At 43.5% G+C, this 20000-nt stretch overlaps 2 long non-coding RNA genes across 3 annotated transcripts in view; both read left to right on the plus strand.

Annotated features, from left to right (window-relative positions):
* LOC138981821 (uncharacterized) overlaps nt 1-20000 on the plus strand; it is a 364940-nt gene that overhangs the window by 56224 nt on the left and 288716 nt on the right. The window lies entirely within an intron of this gene.
* LOC138981819 (uncharacterized) lies at nt 13025-17594 on the plus strand. 2 transcript variants are annotated; one of them, XR_011460718.1, is made up of 6 exons: nt 13025-13043; nt 13334-13375; nt 13901-13979; nt 15706-15827; nt 16448-16494; nt 17447-17594. It is a non-coding gene; the product is annotated as an uncharacterized lncRNA (long non-coding RNA). The 2 variants fall into 2 exon arrangements; XR_011460717.1 differs by lacking the exon at nt 13025-13043 and having other exon boundaries at nt 13051-13375; nt 17447-17591.

A 20000-nucleotide genomic window follows, 5' to 3' on the forward strand; every position in this document is an offset into this window, starting at 1 on the left:
TACGTGGTTCAAAATACAAAAAATCCGAAACGTTACAGAATCCTTTTGGCATTATCCAAAACGTAGCTGTTCGAAACGCACTCTCTATGAGTCTCAATCTAAAAAATCACACGTGTTCTTTCAACAAATGTAACATCATATTTCGTCGGTCCGTCACTGTCAACATATCGTGTCAACATTATTCTTACACCTTTACATAACCCGCAACTCAGTATGAAAGACTGTAGTCGCAACCTACAAAATACAAAAGAAAAACATCTTCAGTCGTCTTAATCATAAGCACAGGCATCCGCACGCGGGAAGGACTAAACAAACCGATTCATTAAGCGCTTGCCTCTGCCAAGAGCTTTCGTTCCAAAAGCGGAACCAAAAACATATATACAAATGGAGAGAAACCACAAAGTCACAAAAAATATTTGCATTAAGACGAAATTTTCTCCCCAAATCAAAACAGCGCCACCTGTCAAAAAGGCGAACGGATTACGTCAGACCAAAACATGCACAAACGGTCTGTCGAAAACAGTAAAGTTCACTGGGAAAGTCATTGAGTGTCCGGGTCTGCCTTCACCAGCACGGTCAGCTTAGCGATGGGGCGCCAGTAGTAGAAAGTGGAATGGCTCGTCTTCGAGGTGACCTTGACAGTCTTGAGCTTGCAGGTTCGCACGAGTCCATCGTCGCTGGGGCGAACCTCCGTCACGAGCCCAAGAGGCCAATCTGCTCTGCATACGGCTTCGTCACGTAGCACGACGACATCTCCGACAGCAACGTCTCGTTGGGGAAGAAGCCACTTTCTTCTTCGTCGTGGTCGTCTTCGTTGTGGTCTTCTTTGTACTAGTCTTCTTCGTCGTGGTCTTCTTCGTCGTTGTCTGCTTCGTTGTGGTCTTCTTCGTACTGGTCTTCTTCGTAGTGGTCTGCTCAAAATCCTTTCCATGGCATGGAGGGGGTCGGCGATGCTGGGTTCGGCGAGTGTCGTGCGATATACGGAAGCGACCGATTCACCTTCGTACTCGCTGAGACAATGTTCTGTCAGAGACACGTGCATCACGTCATGGACAGACTGTTTTGGCGACACTTGTCCCAGTATGGTCCAACCCAACGGTGTGAGAACGGCGTATGGGTCTCCCTTGATGACTCTCTCTGGCATGAATAGCTCTGCATGATCGTAGCCAATCAACAACCCGGGAGTGCAGCCTTCGAGCAATGGGGGAATCTCGCTGGCAATATGACTCAAATGCTTGATGTTACGAGCGGTCTCTGATGTTGGTATGTTCTCAGTGTCATTGGTGAGATGGTCCGTCGTGTAGAGCGTTTTCAGGTTGTGGGAAACATTGGAGTTGAGGGCCTTGACACACAATCCGGTCACTCTCTGACATTCGATATGAGTGTTCTGAGAAGTCATAGTGTTCAGCCTCAATGACGCTGGCTCAGAATGAGTGTTCAGCTTGTCACTCAAAGATTCAGTAACAAAGGAGATGCAAGACATGGTGTCAAGCAGTGCGTATGTCGTATGCTCTACCGTGGGATTCTCTTTCGTCGAAACTCTGACCGGAACAATCATGGTAGCTCTGACTGGTCTGTCTGACTTGTTGGTCGTCGCGAATGCTGATCCAGAGGCAGAAACACGGGCATCTTGACTGAGACAGACAAACCTTGAAGAATCTGGTGGTCCCCGGGCGTTCCGTTGCTGATTGGGAAACTTCTTCCTGTAGCTAGGCGCTCCATGCAGCATAGTGAGATGTGGGCCTTGGCACTTGTCACATATCGCCCTAGTAGTGCAGTCTACACTTCTATGGTCAGTCTTTCTGGCACAGGAAAAGCACAAGGACGCTTCGTACATGAAGTGTTTCCTGTCCTCAACGGGAATCTCATCGAACCTCTGGCATCTGAGTAGAGGATGAGAAGAAGAGCTGGTCGGAAAACGAACGGTACAAAAGGGACAGACTTCGTCGCAGTTCGTACTCAGGACAGTTTTAGCGTGGTGCTGACATCTGTCACACTCTTGACATGCAGATGTAGTAGAACAATCCGTACTGTACGATGTTTTCTTGGGGACTGCTGAACTGGCGGTCTGTGAGGTGGAAGAGGCGGCAGATTTGCTGGAGGAGAAAAGGGGCTCGCAAAGGATGTCTGCCTCTGTCTTGATGAAAGCTGACAACTCCTCAAAGGTAGGGTAGCGTTTCTTCTCGTTCTTGGTCTTGTTTACTTTCCGCACCCAGTTTCTCACCAACCAATCAGGAAGCTTGCTCATGAGTGTCTTGTGATAGGCTTGGTCTTCCAGATTCTGTAGCTGGCCTATCACTCGGCTCGCCACAAGGCATTGTCCAAGAAAGTCCGAGAAGGCGCGGAGGGCTTGTCCATCTTTGGGTTTGATTACCGGCCATGCATCTAGTTTCTCTCGGAAGGCTCTGGCAACGACGAAAGAACTGCCGAACCTTTCCTCCAACGTCTGAAGGGCCTGCTGATAGGCCTGGGCATCCCTGATCAGAAAGAGTCCCTTGACCGCATCCTTCGCCGGACCGTCCAAGTACTTCTCCAAGTAGAGGAGCTTTTCCTCTGCAGAAACGCCCTGCCGCTCAATCAAAAGAGTGAATGAGGACCTCCAGAGAGGGTACGTCAAAGGATCTCCTGAAAACGTAGTGGGCTCCTGCGTCGGTAACCTGTTGATCAGGAGAGCCTCAGCTAGAGTACGAGCTAGGGCAGAACCCTCGGAGAGCGCTGGCTGGCCTTGCATCTGAGGAAGGTATGCATCTTGCCCGTAGTAGACGTCTGAAGGGCTCGTGATCGGAGCCTCTTGAAAACCATGCTGTGTGTAGTCCGTGTCAGGAGCAAAGCTTGCAGCGTGGTCATATTGCTGCGTTTGCATGGGAGGATGCATGACAGAAGGCCCATATGCAAAGCTTGGCACATAGGTCGGAGACTCTCGGGAGGTCATGGCAGGAAAAGGACCAGGGAAAGGCCCGGGAAAAGGTCTCGCTGATGGATTGAGGGATTTGTGAGGGAAACGGGAAGGCGCGTAGATCTGGCGAGGACGATCTTCGTGGCTTGGAATCTCAGCTTTGACAAACTGAGGCCGAAAGGAGGTCGCGAATTGGCCTCCGACTCTTGTCGTCATCGTGGTGGCTGTAGTCATCGTCGTAGTGGTAGGAGCCGTGGCTGTGACCGCTGCTGGAAGTGGGTGAAAAGCGGAGACAGGTTGGGCAAGGGTCCTGGAGATGCCTCGAAGAGTGTCGCGGATATCCTCGGCGGCCGACTGGAGATGCGAAGGGGCATAAGCCCTGACCTCCGTGGGCTGCTGAAGTGGGGGGAGTCCAGGCTTGGCTGCCGCAGGCTGATGTTGCCCAGAGACGAGGGTGTTGGCTGCCGGCTGGTGACGCGGGCGGGCGTAGGTGTCGGCTGTCGCAGGCTTATATGTATCTTGTGTGTGCTGTGTGTGCCTATCATACCCTACCGCCACATCTCCTATGCTCTCTGAGTGTGTACCTACATGCAGGGGGTTGTGAGTACCTAGGTACCTATCAATGGGGCTGTCACGAGGTAGTTGGGGCATGAATCTTTCTCTAGCCCTTTGCTGGTCTTCTATGTCAGTTTTAAGGATCTTAAAAACGTCATGCTCTTCTTGCATCTTGCCTTCTCTCTCCACCCTCTCTAGTGCAGTCTTAATTTCCTTTTCTTTTTTCTTCAAAGCTAACTCTTCATCTTGAGCTTCTCTCTCTAAACGAGCACACTCTCTTTCCAACTCTCCCTTCTTCTCTGCCGCCAAAACTTTAGACCTAGAAGCCTTCTCCTCTAAAAGCAAAAGAGTCTCTTCTTGTCTAGCCCTTTCATCTGCGACCATTTGCTGGGACCTAAATCTCGCTGCACTAACCGCCAAAGCAGCATCTAGAGAAACCTCTCTAGCACCTCCAGAAGCGACTGTGGAAGTCAAGTCCGAGCTGGAGGCGTACGGGTCTAACTTGGGAAAGAGACTGCGGTATTGTTCTTTGAGTGTCTCCGTTTGCATGTGCATATCGCTCAAATCCTCTTCTATAGCTACATCACTTTCAGCCACTTGACAAAGCCTCGAGTTCGCTACATTCAGCTCGTTTAGGCGCTCACAGAGGCTTATCTTATGCACTTTAAGGACTCTCTTTTTGTCTGGTGTTTCCCTAAAGGCTGTGCACAACTCGCTGATCATAATCTTATGAGCTCGGCTTAGGGCCCAGTACTTGTCTGACAGTTCCCTCACCTCAGCATTAAGTCTAGCCCTAACAATGGCGGGGCCTCTTTCTTCTCTACTTCGTTGAGCGAGATGCTCTGCACTTGCAGCCTGTTGGGAGGGCTCAGTTCCTAAACCTTCCTGTGTAGGAGAATGTTCAGCTTGAGAGGGAAAGTTATCTGAATTCAAAGTGTCTTGGGTCTGAGTGGGTTCAGCTAGAGACTCTCCCTGAGCGCCATCACGGTCGCCTTCATTCTTACGACTATCAGTGTCCGAAGCAAAATGTTCATCCCTCTCTACCTTCAAAGTGTAAGGGGATAGCTCGGCACTCTCATGAGAAGGTAATTTCTCATCCATACTTTAAGTCAAGTGAAAACGTAGAGGTTAACAAAGACTTGCGAAATATAGAGAAACAAAATTCAAAACGGCACACCTCGGGTCACTCACTAGAGGGGAAGAAAATACGAAGTACGAAGTGTGCAATGCTATGGTCAACAAACCTAAAATAATGCCTAAGTTGCTCTGCTCTGGGCCCGACAAAAATAAATTAAAATATTGTTCGCTAGATACGAAACACAGTTCCTTTAAGACAAAAGGTTCATGATCTCTTCACAAGATTCGTAAGGATAAGAAGTTCAAAAGTCAGTGGCCCTAATCACAGGCCTACAAAAGTTCATAAAGTTCTTTGTCGAAAACAATCCAAAATGTTCCAAAAAATATCAAAGTTTCCACTGTGCTTGCCCTTGAGTTGCTGTAAGATTTTAAGATGACTTATGTAAATTCTGGAGGATGTAATTTTGGTGCTACAAAGAACCGACGCGCTCACAAAACAAAACGAACACTAGAATTGGAAAATTAATTAAAGTTTTATTGTGAATATGGTCATACTTGTCAATGTCATAGTAATCCGGAATCAGCTCATAATATCAATATATAAAAAGCTAAACATAAACCTATGGAGAGCTAAGTAACCTATATAGGAGCGTGGCGGAAAAACTGATCTAAGTTTAGAATGTGAATTAAAGCTAAAATGTGAAGTAGAAATGACTAGCTTGAGTGAGAGTGCAGAACAGTAGAGTGTGAAGCGTGGAGCATGGAGCGAGAAGCGCGGAGCGCGGAGCGGTGGAAACTGATAGAAAGAAAAAACTAAACTTAGAATTCGAAACATCAAACTAAACATCAAAGGTGTCCTAAAAACATAAACATCAAAGATGGACGTCAAAATGGCGGCCGAAACAAGATGGCGGCAAATCAATAAAAAATCACCAAGACAAAAAATGTTAGAAAACCCTACATAGAATAAACGTAGGACACACTAGGCTAACTAAACAAGAAACAACACGCACTGAAAAGAAAGCTGATCAACATTACAGGACGGAGAAATACAAATACGACTCGAGAACATGAACCAAAATCTTACAGAAAGTTAGAAAACAAAAAACTGGCTTAAAGTCAAATCACAATAAACAGAACAGTCTCAGCTCTTACCTTGCATAAATAAAAACGTAAGACAAAGAAACGGAAAGAAGACAAAGAAACGGACAGAAGACACAGAGACGGAAAGAAGTCATAACAAACAAAGATTCGAAACGAAAATTACACGAATTCGGTAAAGAAAAGCAACATAGTCAGAAATGGATACTCGCCTTTGACAGCATCAATAATCTAAAACAGACTCAAGGCGAGCAACTGAACCTGAACTACAAAATAACTTAAAACAAAACTGGAGGCTGGCAGAAGAAACTGGGCCCCGGAACAGAGCAAAAAAATCTATCTATACTAAAACATCTTGTTCCGTGAACGGCTTCCCAGTAAGTGACGACGAATACAGGCTATCCACCACAGAGGTGAACTAAAAATTACTGCGCGTTACTACGGTTATACTGTTGCAAAGCATGCGTCCCGTGCTCTCCGGGGAAAATCTCCAGAGGCTAGCATGGTCCAGCGTGAGCCATACAGGCACATGAAATCAATATCAGAAAAACGCCGGCCACACTCGTTTATAAATCTGTTCGTTACAATATTTAACGTCAGTAAAACAAAAACAAAGGTCGTACCAGGACGCTCATACTTAATAAAGAAAACTAAAAGATAAGAGCGAGCCAGACCCGCACGCGAACCTACAAAGGTGGCTGCAAAATGGGAACAAATAGGGGCAAAAGTGAGATAAGGAAAGAAAAGTGAAAGAAAAGAGAGGGGAAGCCGCCACCACGGAAAGTCGCATGCGAGTCAAGCTAGAAGCATGACTAAGAAACACAAGCAAAACAAAAGGAATCTAGATACACAGAAGGCTCCTTAGCAGGGGCATTCACAGTTTCTAAAGGTCTTAATGTACTCATTCTTAAAGTTTGAAGGGGGGTCAGAATTGACTAGGGGGGGGGGGGGGGGGTCAAAACTGACTAGCCCAGAATGACCTCCCGGTCAAACTGGGCTGCTTCAAAATAGGCTGCTACACCGGTTGGCGCGGGCACCAGAGACAGACAAACACTGACGCACTGAGACAGACAGACAGCAAGCCAGACAACGTTACAAACAAACAAGCATAATGCATGCGCTCCGCCCTTGAACTGACTGTCCTTTTTACTGTCCTTTTTACTGTGGACTGGGTGGCCGAGTGGTAACGCACTTGTGCTCGGAAGCGAGAGGTTGCGAGTTCGACCCTTGTTCAGGGCGTTAGCAATTTTCTCCCCCCTTTCCTAACCTAGGTGGTGGGTTCAAGACGTGCTAGTCTTTCGGATGAGACGAAAAACCGAGGTCCTTTCGTGTACACTACATTGGGGTGTGCACGTTAAAGATCCCACGATTGACAAAAGGGTCTTTCCTGGCAAAATTGTATAGGCATAGATACAAATGTCCACCAAAATACCCGTGTGACTTGGAATAATAGGCCGTGAAAAGTAGGATATGCGCCGAAATGGCTGCGATCTGCTGGCCGATGTGAATGCGTGATGTATTGTGTGAAACAAATTCCATCTCACACGGCATAAATAAATCCCTGCGCCTTAAATATGTGCGCGATATAAATTGCATTAAAACAAAAAAAAATTCCTGCGCTTAGAACTGTACCCACGGAATACGCGCGATATAAGCCTCATATTGATTGATTGATTGACTGAGCAAATTCTTCATATGTTGGCTACTCAAACCAAATTGACCGTCAATTCAGTTGGACGTTCGAGCCGTCTGTTCAACACAGAAGCGATAGATTACATTGTTATTATATCAACTCAATACCGCAGGTGCTTGGGTGTTAAGTTATCCCTGCAGCATAAGCATTTAAATGAAAACATGACATGAAATGTGTACGGAAGAAGTTATTGAACCAATATTGTGCTTGTGATGACTGAACCTCTGTCTGTTTTTTTACCCCTCATCAGATCTAGACTAGACGGTGGATTCAAAACAAAACTTGTTTCGCCTGTATATCTGAAACAAGTCGCGTAAGGCGAAATTACTACATTTAGTCAAGCTGTGAAACTCACAGAATGAAACTGAACGCACTGCATTTTTTCACAATGACCGTAGTCCGCCGCTAGTGCAAAAGGCAGTGAAAGTGACGAGCCTGTTTAGCGCGGTAGCGGTTGCGCTTTGCTGCATAGCACGCTTTACTGTACCTCTCTTCGTTTTAACTTTCTGAGCGTGTTTTTAATCCAAACATATCATATCACGCACAGACAGACAGACACACACACACACACACACACACACACACACACACACACACACACAACTGAACGCACTGCATTTTTTCACAATGACCGTAGTCCGCCGCTTGTGCAAAACGGAGTGAAACGGACGAGCCTGTTCAGCGCGGTAGTGGTTTCGCTGTGTTGCATAGCACGCTTTTCTGTACCTCTCTTCGTTTTAACTTTCTGAGCGTGTTTTTAATCCAAACATATCATATCTATATGTTTTTGGAATCAGGAACCGACAAGGAATAAGATGAAATTGTTTTTAAATCGATTTCGGAAATTTAATTTTGATCATAATCCCAGCGAAGCTGGAGGTATCCCGTGAACGCTATACTGTAATCGATTTGAGAAATGTGCACACCGAATAATACATGATAAAGAAGGATTCGTTGTGCCCGGCTACGTGCTACAGTTGGAGATGGAAGTTCACCAAAAATGGGGACCATACTAACAAAAATACGGTGGGTAAAATAGGCGCCCCCATTTTTTCAGCAAACGCCACCCCAGGCCGCTTTGGACGGGTAGAAATTCCGTAGTTTCCAAGTCTATGGATAAAGCTCGCGTAAGAAGAATACGTCACGGTCGAAAGTCTTTGACGTCAATTAATGCATCATGACGTCATGCCTCCCTGTAGTCTTTCTCTCTCGCGCAGTGTGTGTGTTTGTGTTCATTTTGTGCACATGTGTTAGTGTTACTGTGTGTGTGTGTGCGTGTGTGTGTGTGTGTGTGTGTATGTGCGCGCACGCGTGCATGAGTCTGTACTCGTATGTGTGTGGTGTGTGTGTATTTGTGTGTGTGTGTGTGTGTGTGTGTGTGTGTGTGTGTGTGCGTGCGCACGCGTGCAAGAGTCTGTACTCGTGTGTGTGTAAGTGTGTGTGTGGGCATAAGTGTATGTGTGTGCGTGTATGTGTGTTTGTTTGTAAAGGTGTGCATGTCCGTCTGTCCATATGTGCGTATGGGTGTGTGTTTTGTGTGTATGAAGTTTTTTGTTAGAGAGTGAGTGAGTGAGTGTGTGTGTGTGTGTGTGTGTGTGTGTGTGTGTGTGTGTGTGTGTTTTTGAGAGAGAGAGAGTGTGTGTGTGGGTGTGTATGTGTGAATGTGTGTGCATGAGTTTGTGTGTATGTTTGTGTGTGTATGAGTGTGTATATGTGTTTGTTTGTAAAGGTGTGTGTGTCCGACTGTCTATGTGCGTATTTGTTTGTTTGTTTGCTCAACGCCCAGCCGACCACGAAGGGCCATATCAGGGCGGTGCTGCTTTGACATATAACGTGCGCCACACAAAAGACAGAAGTCGCAGCACAGGCTTCATGTCTCACCCAGTCACATTATTCTGACACCGGACAAACCAGTCCTAGCACTAACCCCATAATGCCAGACGCCAGGCGGAGCAGCCACTAGATTGCCAATTTTAAAGTCTTAGGTATGACCCGGCCGGGGTTCGAACCCACGACCTCCCGATCACGGGGCGGACGCCTTACCACTAGGCCAACCGTGCCGGTCTATGTGCGTATAAGTGTGTGTTATGTGTGTATGAGATTTGTGTCAGTCAATGTGTGTGTGTGTGTGTGTGTGTATGTGTGTGTGTGTGTGTGTGTGTGTGTGTGTGTGTGCGTATGTACAGTGTGTGTGTGGGTGTTTGTTTGTTTGTTTGCTTAACGCCCAGCCGACCACGAAGGGCCATATCAGGGCGGTGCTGCTTTGACATATAACGTGCGCCACACACAAGACAGAAGTCGCAGCACAGGCTTCATGTCTCACCCAGTCACATTATTCTGACACCGGACCAACCGGAGTGTGTGTGTGTGTGTGAATGTGTGTGTGCATGAGTTTGTGTGTATGTTTGTGTGTGTATGTGTGTGTATATGTGTTTGTTTGTAAAGGTGTGTGTGTCCGTCTGTCTATGTGCGTATTTGTTTGTTTGTTTCCATAATTGTCAGGGCGGTGCTGCTTTGAGATATAACGTGCGCCACACAAAAGGCAGAAGTCGCAGCACAGGCTTCATGTCTCACCCAGTCACATTATTCTGACACCGGACCAACCAGTCCTAGCATGCACTAACCCCATAATGCCAGACGCCAGGCGGAGCAGCCAGTAGATTGCCAATCAGTTTAAAGTCTTAGGTATGACCCGGCCTGGGTTCTAACCCACGACCTCCCGATCACGGGGCGGACGCCTTACCACTAGGCCAACCGTGTATGTGCGTATGAGTGTGTGTATTGTGTGTATGAGATTTGTGTGAGTCAATGTGTGTGTGTGTGTGTGTGTGTGTGTGTGTGTGTGTGTGTGTGTGTCTGTGGGTGCCAGTGTGCGTGCGTACATGCGTGCGTATGTACATGTGTGTGTGTTTGTGTGGGTGTGTGTCTGTTTGTATAAGAGATAAAGAGAGAGAGGGTTGGTTTGTGTTTGTGCGTGTGCGTAAGTGTATGTGTGTGTGTATGTGTGTTTGTTTGTAAAGGTGTGTATGTCCGTCTGTCTATATGTGCGTATGGGGGTGTGTTTTGTGAGTACAGTGAAGTGTGTGTGAGAGAGTGAGTGAGTGCGTGTGAGTGAGTGTGTATGTGTGTACGTGTGTAACTTGGGTGTGTGTGTATGTGTGTGTGTTCGTGTGTGTGTGTGTTTGAGAGAGTGAGAGAGAGAGAGAGAGAGAGAGAGAGAGAGGTTTGTCTTTCGCTGGGGTATGCAGTGCCTTGGCGTTGCACATCTACTTAATCCCAGCGAAGCTGGAGGTATCCCGTGAACGCTATACTGTAATCGATTTGAGAAATGTGCATACCGAATAATACATGATAAAGAAGGATTCTTTGTGCCCGAAAATGGGCCACAGTTGGAGATGGAAGTTCACCAAAAATTGGGACCATACTAACAAAAATACGGTGGGTAAAATTGGCGCCCCCATTTTTTGAGCAAACGCCACCCAAGGCCGCTTTGGACGGGTAGAAATTCCGTAGTTTCCAAGTCTATGGATAAAGCTCGCGTAAGAAGAATACGTCACGGTCGAAAGTCTTTGACGTCAATTAATGCATCATGACGTCATGCCTCCCTGTAGTCTTTCTCTCTCGCGCGGTGTGTGTGTTTGTGTTCATTTTGTGCACATGTGTTAGTGTTACTGTGTGTGTGTGTGTGTGTGTGTGTGTGTGTGTGTGTGTGTTTGTGTGTGTGTGTGTGTATTTGTGTGTGTGTGCGCACGCGTGCATGAGTCTGTACTCGTGTGTGTGTGCGTGTGTGTGTGGTGTGTGTGTGTGTGTGTGTGTGTATTTGTGTGTGCGCACGCGTGCATGAGTCTGTACTCGTGTGTGTGTGAGTGTGTGTGTGGTGTGTGTGTGTGTGTGTGTGTGTGTGTGTGTATTTGTGTGTGTGTGTGTGTGTGTGAGTGTGTGTGTGGTGTGTGTGTGTGTGTGTATTTGTGTGTGCGCACGCGTGCATGAGTCTGTACTCGTGTGTGTGTGAGTGTGTGTGTGGTGTGTGTGTGTGTGTGTGTGTGTGTGTATTTGTGTGTGTGTGTGTGTGTGTGTGTGTGTGTGTGCGCACGCGTGCATGAGTCTGTACTCGTGTGTGTGTGTGAGTGTGTGTGTGTGTGTGTGTGTGTGGGTGTGTGTGTGTGTGTGTGTATGTGTGTGTGTGTGCACGCGTGCATGAGTCTGTACTCGTGTGTGTGTGTGAGTGTGTGTGGGGTGTGTGTGTGTGTGTGTATTTGTGTGTGTGTGTGTGTGCGCGCACGCGTGCATGAGTCTGTACTCGTGTGTGTGAGTGTGTGTGTGGTGTGTGTGTGTATGTGTGCATACGTGTATGTGTGTGCGTGTATGTGTGTTTGTTTGTAAAGGTGTGTATGTCTGTCTGTCCATATGTGCGTATGGGTGTGTGTTTTGTGTGTATGAAGTTTTTGTGAGAGAGTGAGTGAGTGCGTGTGAGTGAGTGTGTGTATGTGTGCGTGTGTGACTTGGTGTGTGTGTGTGTGTGTGTGTGTGTGTGTGTGTGTGTGTGTGTCTGTGGGTGTGTGCGTGCGTATGTACATGTGTGTGTGTGTTTGAGAGAGAGAGAGAGAGAGAGAGAGAGAGAGAGAGAGAGAGAGAGAGAGAGAGAGAGAGAGAGAGAGAGAGAGAGAGAGAGAGAGAGAGAGAGAGAGAGAGAGAGAGAGAGAGAGACGATTGGTCTTTCGCTGGGGGTATGCAGTGCCTTGGCAATGCACATCTACTTAATCCCTGCGAAGCTGGAGGTATCCCGTGAACGCTATTCACGACTTTTTTCCGTGACCTTTCGTATTTCATGGGGGCTGCCATTTTGGTTTTGATGCGCTTCCTTTTCCGGTTTACGTATTTTCCGGTTTAACATAGCATTTGCGTTTTTTTGTCAGAAGAGTGATATTTGGTTATGAAGGAAGTCAAGTCCGCCATTACCTGCAACCTCAGTTGAGTGTTTACTTTGAACTTAAACTTGAACCGTAACAGTGTGTAGCCAGTTCGCAAGACCTGTTCATCTTCCTACCAGTTCCAACTGTTGTTATCAATGGGTCGCGCAGCTGGAGGAAGTGTTTATTTTCATTTGGAGCCCAACTTCAGTTCAAAACCAGTCAAGAACTGGCCTTGACATTCGTTTGGAACTTAGTTCAACGAGTATTTTCTCGAACGTAACCGCTTTTGACCCAGCTGGTTGGCATCATGAATTAGACGTACACCGGCAGTTATAAATCATGTTGTGCAAAAGACTGTAAAGAAGTAGAAAATTGTGGAAAATCGGGAATGCTTTCTCAGTTTGTGCACCCTGGCAACATTCATCAGGAAAAAAACTGCATATGCCTTCCTCTGCAAAACAAAAGTCGCGCGAAGAATGCTGAACGGGCAGCGACGACTAGCTGTTCTTCTTCAAAGTAATAAACTACCCCCCAAACCCTGCAAGTTTGTGCGATTTACTTTGTGGACATGAAGCCAGCAGAGGGCTCAGGAATGCCCACTTAATTCCTTGATTTTACTTCCGTCACAAGAACTAAAAGAACATTCAATGTTCGTTAAATCTGTGGATCAAGTGACTCTAGAAGCGGAGGAAATGAAAATCACCGGCAGATCTGTACAAGATGTTGAATTCTGCCAGGGAAAGTTCAAACGAAGCCGCTGTCACGGCAGAGAAGTCTCCGCCTACGAAATCGGTAGATCTAGAGCAAGGTAAACATACGTTTTTCAACGCTTGTTCACAAACACACACACACGTACACAAACACACACACGCTCACACCATCACACACACACTTATGAAAGAGATGGAATAGCTGATCGAGTGATGACAATGTTGATTGATAAGTATTTTTTGGTGCGGTGAACTTGAGGCAATATTGTTCTATCAATCCATCAATATATTTTACACTTTCACCCCAGAAATGAAGCACGTGTACACATATTGAACAAAAGAACCATTTTAAGCTTCCATTGGTATTGTTTCCTCTTTTTTTTTGCAGACATGTTGGCAGGAAGTGAGTGTTTCACCCCACTCTTGCAAGGTAGGTTGATCACTGATGACAAGTTCTGATTGTTTTTCCTTTTTAATATTAAACGGATGACAATCCGTACTCTGCAGATGGATCTAACCGAGATGGATATAACCGATACACGGAAGCAACGTTGGGAACACACTGTTATTCAGTCTGTGAATAGTTCATGTGTGAGGGGTATTACTGCAAGTACGTTCACTAATTAGAGAAATAATTTTGGATTCAAACTTCAAGTTAAATTGTTTCTGCTGTCAGAGCCATCTTTCTGAAGGAACAATATTTTACATGCCACTGGATTGTTGTATATTCCTTATTTTGCAATGACAGGCTCAGCTTTCATTTGATTGTAATGTGTTTCTTATTTGAAGCTTTGTATCATAAAAGCTCTGTAGAAGTGTTGCACTTGTTTTGCAGACTGCATTAGGCGTGGTAGCTATTGCACCTCCCCCCCCCCCCCCCGCCTATTTATCTAACACACCCACCCACACACATACACAGGGTGCTGACAAAGGATCTTTTTCTATTCTCCTTCAGGCCATCGCTTAATTTCTTGCAGACTGAGGAGCAGAGGACGTTTGAGCCGCTCCTAAACCTGAGGCACACAAGCCACAAGGTAAATAAGGTATCAGTATAAAAACAAATGTTTTCACTTTGATTTTTATCGCATCATTTTTTTTAATTAAACTCTGTAAATTGTGGCAATTACACATTATGCCAATAACATTATTATGAAGAATGAAGATTTTCAACTTATCATTGAAGAAATGAAATCAAGCATTTTTGTTCATTCTGTATTTGATTATTATTTTCCAGTCTTTGGGTTGGCATAGTGGGTGAAATAAGGGTGAGGAGTGTCGGTTGGTGTTATTTTTTCGGTCTTGGTGATGTAATATTTTTCCCACGGTATTCATGGTTATGTTTGACTTTAGTGCAGATTCCAGAACAGCCTCTTAAACTGAAAAGCTACAAGGTCAACAATATAAACAGGTTACTGGTGTCTCAGGCATTGATGTTTTTAAAAAGATTTGCACAGCAATTTATGTGTTTGTAAACAGATAATGAAAATAAAGCATAACAACTTTTATATTTTGTAAGTGGAATTAAATGTTTTCATTTTTTATTTTGAAGTGTTTTTGTATTCAGGTTTTATTGGATGGGTGGGTGGGGGGGGGGGTGGTTTTGGTGGTTCTGACTTTTTATGATGTAAGGATTTTTTTCCTTAATTAGTTAATTATTTAATTAGTTTATGTAGGGGGGGCCGAGGGGGGGGGGGGGGGGCGTGGGATTTAAAGTGTATTTCTGGCTTTCGGAGAGGTGCTAAATCTGTTAAAATGGAAATGAAATAAAACAATTGGTGGTGAGGGTTATTACAAACAAGAAGGGCAAAGCCCATACGACTCACATGCTTGACCTTGATCTTTACATAGCAATGACATCATACACTAAGAACTGCTTTACACATTTTTCCTACCAAAATACATGTGACCTTGACCCAAGGTCAAGGTCATCCAAGGTCATGCAACACAAAGCTGTTAATTCAAGACATAGGAAGTACAATGGTGCTTATTGGCTCTTTCTACCATGAGATATGGTCACTTTTAGTGGTTCACTACCTTATTTTGGTCACATTTCATAAGGGTCAAAGTGACCTTGACCTTGATCATATGTGACCAAATGTGTCTCATGATGAAAGCATAACATGTGCCCCACATAATTTTTAAGTTTGAAACAGTTATCTTCCATAGTTCAGGGTCAAGGTCACTTCAAAATATGTATACAATCCAACTTTGAAGAGCTCCTGTGACCTTGACCTTGAAGCAAGGTAAACCAAACTGGTATCAAAAGATGGGGCTTACTTTGCCCTATATATCATATATAGGTGAGGTATTGAATCTCAAAAACTTCAGAGAAAATGGGAAAAATGTGAAAAATAGCTGTTTTTTAGGCAACATTTATGGCCCCTGCGACCTTGACCTTGAAGCAAGGTCAAGATGCTATGTATGTTTTTTGGGGCCTTGTCATCATACACCATCTTGCCAAATTTGGTACTGATAGACTGAATAGTGTCCAAGAAATATCCAACGTTAAAGTTTTCCGGACGGCCGGACGTCCGTCCGGACGGACGACTCGGGTGAGTACATAGACTCACTTTTGCTTCGCATGTGAGTCAAAAAAGTAAGGATTATTTCTCATACCTTTTTATTTTTTACCCAAAAATTATGTTACTGAAATTATTCATTAATTTTTAAAGAGGCAGACTGTGAGACAGGTGATGTAATTGAAGTTAGAATATCATGAGATGTTACTTACTTTCTTTACAATATCATCTAATTTGACAGTCCGACACTGAAGACTGCAGACTTCATGGCAGCCACTGACCTGACGATATGACAGCCATGAATTGAATATCAAACGCAGAAGAAGAAAAAGAAGAAGACAGTCTAACAGGAAAATAATTCTGGTATGCTCATAATTTCTATGCCAGTTTGAAAAAAGTCATGAATTGAAGTTTACCCAGGTTAGACATTAGCATGTCGTAATTGTGACAATGAATGTATCCGTAAACGCACCAAGAGACTTACTTTGAAAAATTGAAGTCATGCATCGTCAATATGACTACAATCACAAACTGAATAAGGGGAAATCATGTCATTTTTGTGGTCTGGATCATCAGCTGTTGCTCTTTTGCTGTAATGGTTTACTTGACAAAGCCTGTTTTAATGTGCTTCTTTATTTCTGTACACCTAGTGTCAACAACATGTAGGCGTTTGCAGACTGTTTATTGTATTGCTGTTGTTTGTTTGTGAGTAAAACTATGGTGTGACCTCAATTGTTTGAAATTTGTTGTGTATGTTCTACTTTGTGTAAGGTGTTTCTCCATGCCCCCAGAAGAACCGACATTAAATTAAAACCTTCATACCCTGAAAATACTTGCATACTAGATGTTGTTTCTTATTGTAATGATTGGGGACAGGCAAGCTCTTAAATTGTGCAAGCCATCAGAAAACTGTCAAGTCTGATTTGCTAGAACAAGCGATATTAACACGTTATTAAGATGAATATTTGATTAAATATGTGCAGGAACTACTTCAGCAGATTCATATGGCCAGTCTCACAATGCAAGGAAGGTGAGTAAATTGAATTATGTCTCTCCCACCTGTTCTGTGTTTAGTGTCAGCCGTGATTGCCTGATGAGAATTTGAAAACATGTTGCTAACTAACATGAACCCAACCATGAAACGTGATGTAGGTGAGTAGCCCATCTAGAAAAACGAACCTGTTCTAATTCCGAATTAGAACAGGTTCTTTTTTCTAGATGGGCTACTCACCTACATCACGTTTTATGGTTGGGTTCATGTTAGTTAGCAACATGTTTTCACATAGAAAATGGTTGGTACCTGAACAAATATCTGCACATTACAATGAAGTCTTACTTTTTAATCTGATGGTTTAATAACCCCCAAAAACCCAACCAACCAGCACCCCCCGCCCCCCCTCCAAGAAGAAGCTCACATAACTACCAACTACACAATTTCATTACAGAATCAAACAATGGGAAGAATCAGGATTCAGCAGTGCTAGGTCGTTGGGGGGGATAGCTATCACTAGGCACTCAGCAATGAATAGTTGAGGTTTTCACGGACATTAACAAAATCCGGTAACCTACGGACAGTAAATTTCACAGGGAAGGGAACAAGAACGTCAAAAATGGAAAAGTATGTTTTTTCTTTCAAACCATTGATAGAGCTCTGAAGCTTCACACAAGTTTTGCAGAGAGAGCACTCGGCCTCTTCATTTTTGGCACTAAAACATGCGCACACACAAAAAGAAAGTTTTTAAAAAGTGGCACCGATGTATTCTCACACTCACAGCCTTAGAATATTGCAGTTTGTATGTTACCAAATTGAGGCATGATTTTACTCCATACCTGACCAAATCTGCGACAGTCGGGCAAACTTCTTACAAGTCGGATTGGGCCTTCAATCAAATACTCAGAAACCAGCAGCTACTTTAAGTAATACTAGTTTTGTTGTTATTTTGTACAGCTTGTACTGAATGTGTTTTCTTTTATCTCCTCAGAATCGAGTCAGCCAGAGAAAGACCATTGAAAGGGAGAGCGCACAGTAAAGCATATATATGGCATGCACTTCGGTGGACCAGTGCCATCATCTTCATAACAAGAGATGCAGATCATATTTTCTTATGTTTAAGTATAGCTGTTAGCAAAAGTATTTGTTCTGTTTTATTTTGATTTATCATTTATAGTTTGATTTTTTTTTAATGGAATTAGTCCAAATGTAAATACATCTAAGGTTGCAATATTGTTTTTTTGTATATACCCTTAAAACTACCTCTTCGTGTAAACAAAATTTAATTGTAAAAAGAAGTGTTTGTTCAAGGGAGATAATTTGAAGCGAATTTTTTTTAAATCAGTAAAACTGCGTAGTGACATCCTCAATTAAATAAAAAGAATAAGGAATAAAGGTATACACACAGGTTGTACCCATTTTCTTGATTGCACTGCTTTTAAGTAGAAAGCTTTTTTTCTCAGAATTATTTTACAAATAAAATTCAAGGGAGGCAATTGATATGATAAAAAGGAAGAATTATTTTTTTCTTAGAATACTGTACACATTTAGTAAAGTATAATTTACAAGACAAAACACAGGTTTTTTGGTTTTTTTTTCTGTGCCTACTACTTGACAAGAGAACCACGAGATTTGTGCAGATTATTTAAAATTTTCTGTACAGTATATTTTACAAAGACAGATCCATACAATATATATAATTTTGTAACAGATGTTTTCAATTTGTAGGTATGGTTTTTTTAAATCAACAGTTCGGATAGCCACAACAAGTGTGTATGTCTTGTGATTTGAGAGCTTTAGCACTGGATGCTTAGAATCCTCTTGATCATTTACTTCAGTAGGTAAAGCCACCTTCTCCAAAATCTTCTCTCCTATTCTGTGCTTACTACAGTGGGTTTGACAAGAGAACCACGAGATTTGTTTTTGTACATATCTTGCTTTTATTCTGTACACTTTAATATTTTAATCATAATTATGTGCACTTTTTTTTTTAACTGTGTTTTTGTTTTTGTTTTCCTGTATTCAAAGTGTGTATGGAAACCACAACCTGTCACAGCAGTATTATTAATCTGGATCTCCCTGCTAAGAACGTAATTAACAGAACGTGTGCATGTAGCTAAAGAACTTAAAAAGAATTTCTGCTACTTCACTCAAAATACGTCCATCCTCACACTCATATTTTCTTAAAATAATATTTGTTCATACAAACATGTTTGCGAATTATTCAATTTTGCGTAAAATATTCAATTACGATTTATTTGTGTGTTGCAAAATTATGTAATAAAATTATGCAAGATCAAATTCAAAACAGCAATAAAGCTGCTGACGGCAGAATACCTCTGTTGACTTCTCTATCTGTTGGGTCAAACTATGCCACAGACATATTTCTTCTAGAAGCTCAATATTACGTGATACAGTCTCAAAGACAGAACAACGCAATAACCTTTTTTTGTGTAGATTCGATTGACTTTTTCCTGAAATAAAATATTCATGAAGCCGGTTCTGACTGAGTTAATATATTTCTGGAAAGCTGAACAACGCAATGCGTCTGTGACTGGTGAAGAAGCAGAGCTGGAGCTTTTTGTATTGTTTGTCGTTGGTTTTATTACACACGCACTCACATACGGTCAACAAAATGTTGCATGTTCCCGCTTCACAAACAAATGCCTGCATACATGCGTGCACGTACGAACGTACGAACATTCATACCTGTGCAAACAATCTGCCACTTCAAGTTCAACACCCAAACCCCACACATTCCTCCAAAAGGAGTCTGAAGTATAATACTGGCATTTGTGGTATTGAACGAGGACCTCAACTTCCATTGTCTAGTGCGTGTGGGTCTCATGTTGTACGTGTGTGAAACCACTTACTTAAAAAAGAAAAAATCTTGTAAGCTTATCAACAAAAAACGAACAATTATATTCTTAAACAAACTGGTTAGAATAACAGATTTAGGAGAATGCAATGCAAGGAACATCATTATCTAATTCGGTCGATGCTTAGATCTAGAAAAGCACCCACTTATTCCAGTATAATAGAGAGAAAAAATCCAATTGAAAAAGTTCCAGATCTAGACAAGGCAAGCACTAGCAGCAATTTTAGCTAGCAAACTCGAACTTGCCCTGCATTCATGCAAGGTCGAACCACTTTCCCTGCCTAGTGGGGGTTTGGCGGGTAGAGGGCCGGTGCTGGCAAACTCGGAGTGAAACGACATGTCACCTACTTCGATAGCTTCTCCGGATTTACGTGTACAAACAGCGTCCGGGTTTACCGCTTCGATTCTAAACCCTAGTTTCTCATGTTGGTAACAAACTGGCTATTTGTTTATCAGATGTGTCGTTGTTCCACATTAAATGATGCTAGAATGCAAGATCGCAATCATTTGGTTATCAAACCAGGTTGTGTTCTTTTTTTCATCACCTTTTTCCGCGCAAACAGTTTTGCGCCATTTCTTTTGCGCAGACTGGGCGGGACAGGAAGCGGAAGCGCATCAAAATTTCTGATTGGACAATGATGCCGACGCCCACTTGACCCCCACTACA

The sequence above is a fragment of the Littorina saxatilis genome, linkage group LG12 (assembly GCF_037325665.1).
Source record: "Littorina saxatilis isolate snail1 linkage group LG12, US_GU_Lsax_2.0, whole genome shotgun sequence".
NCBI lineage: Eukaryota > Metazoa > Mollusca > Gastropoda > Littorinimorpha > Littorinidae > Littorina > Littorina saxatilis.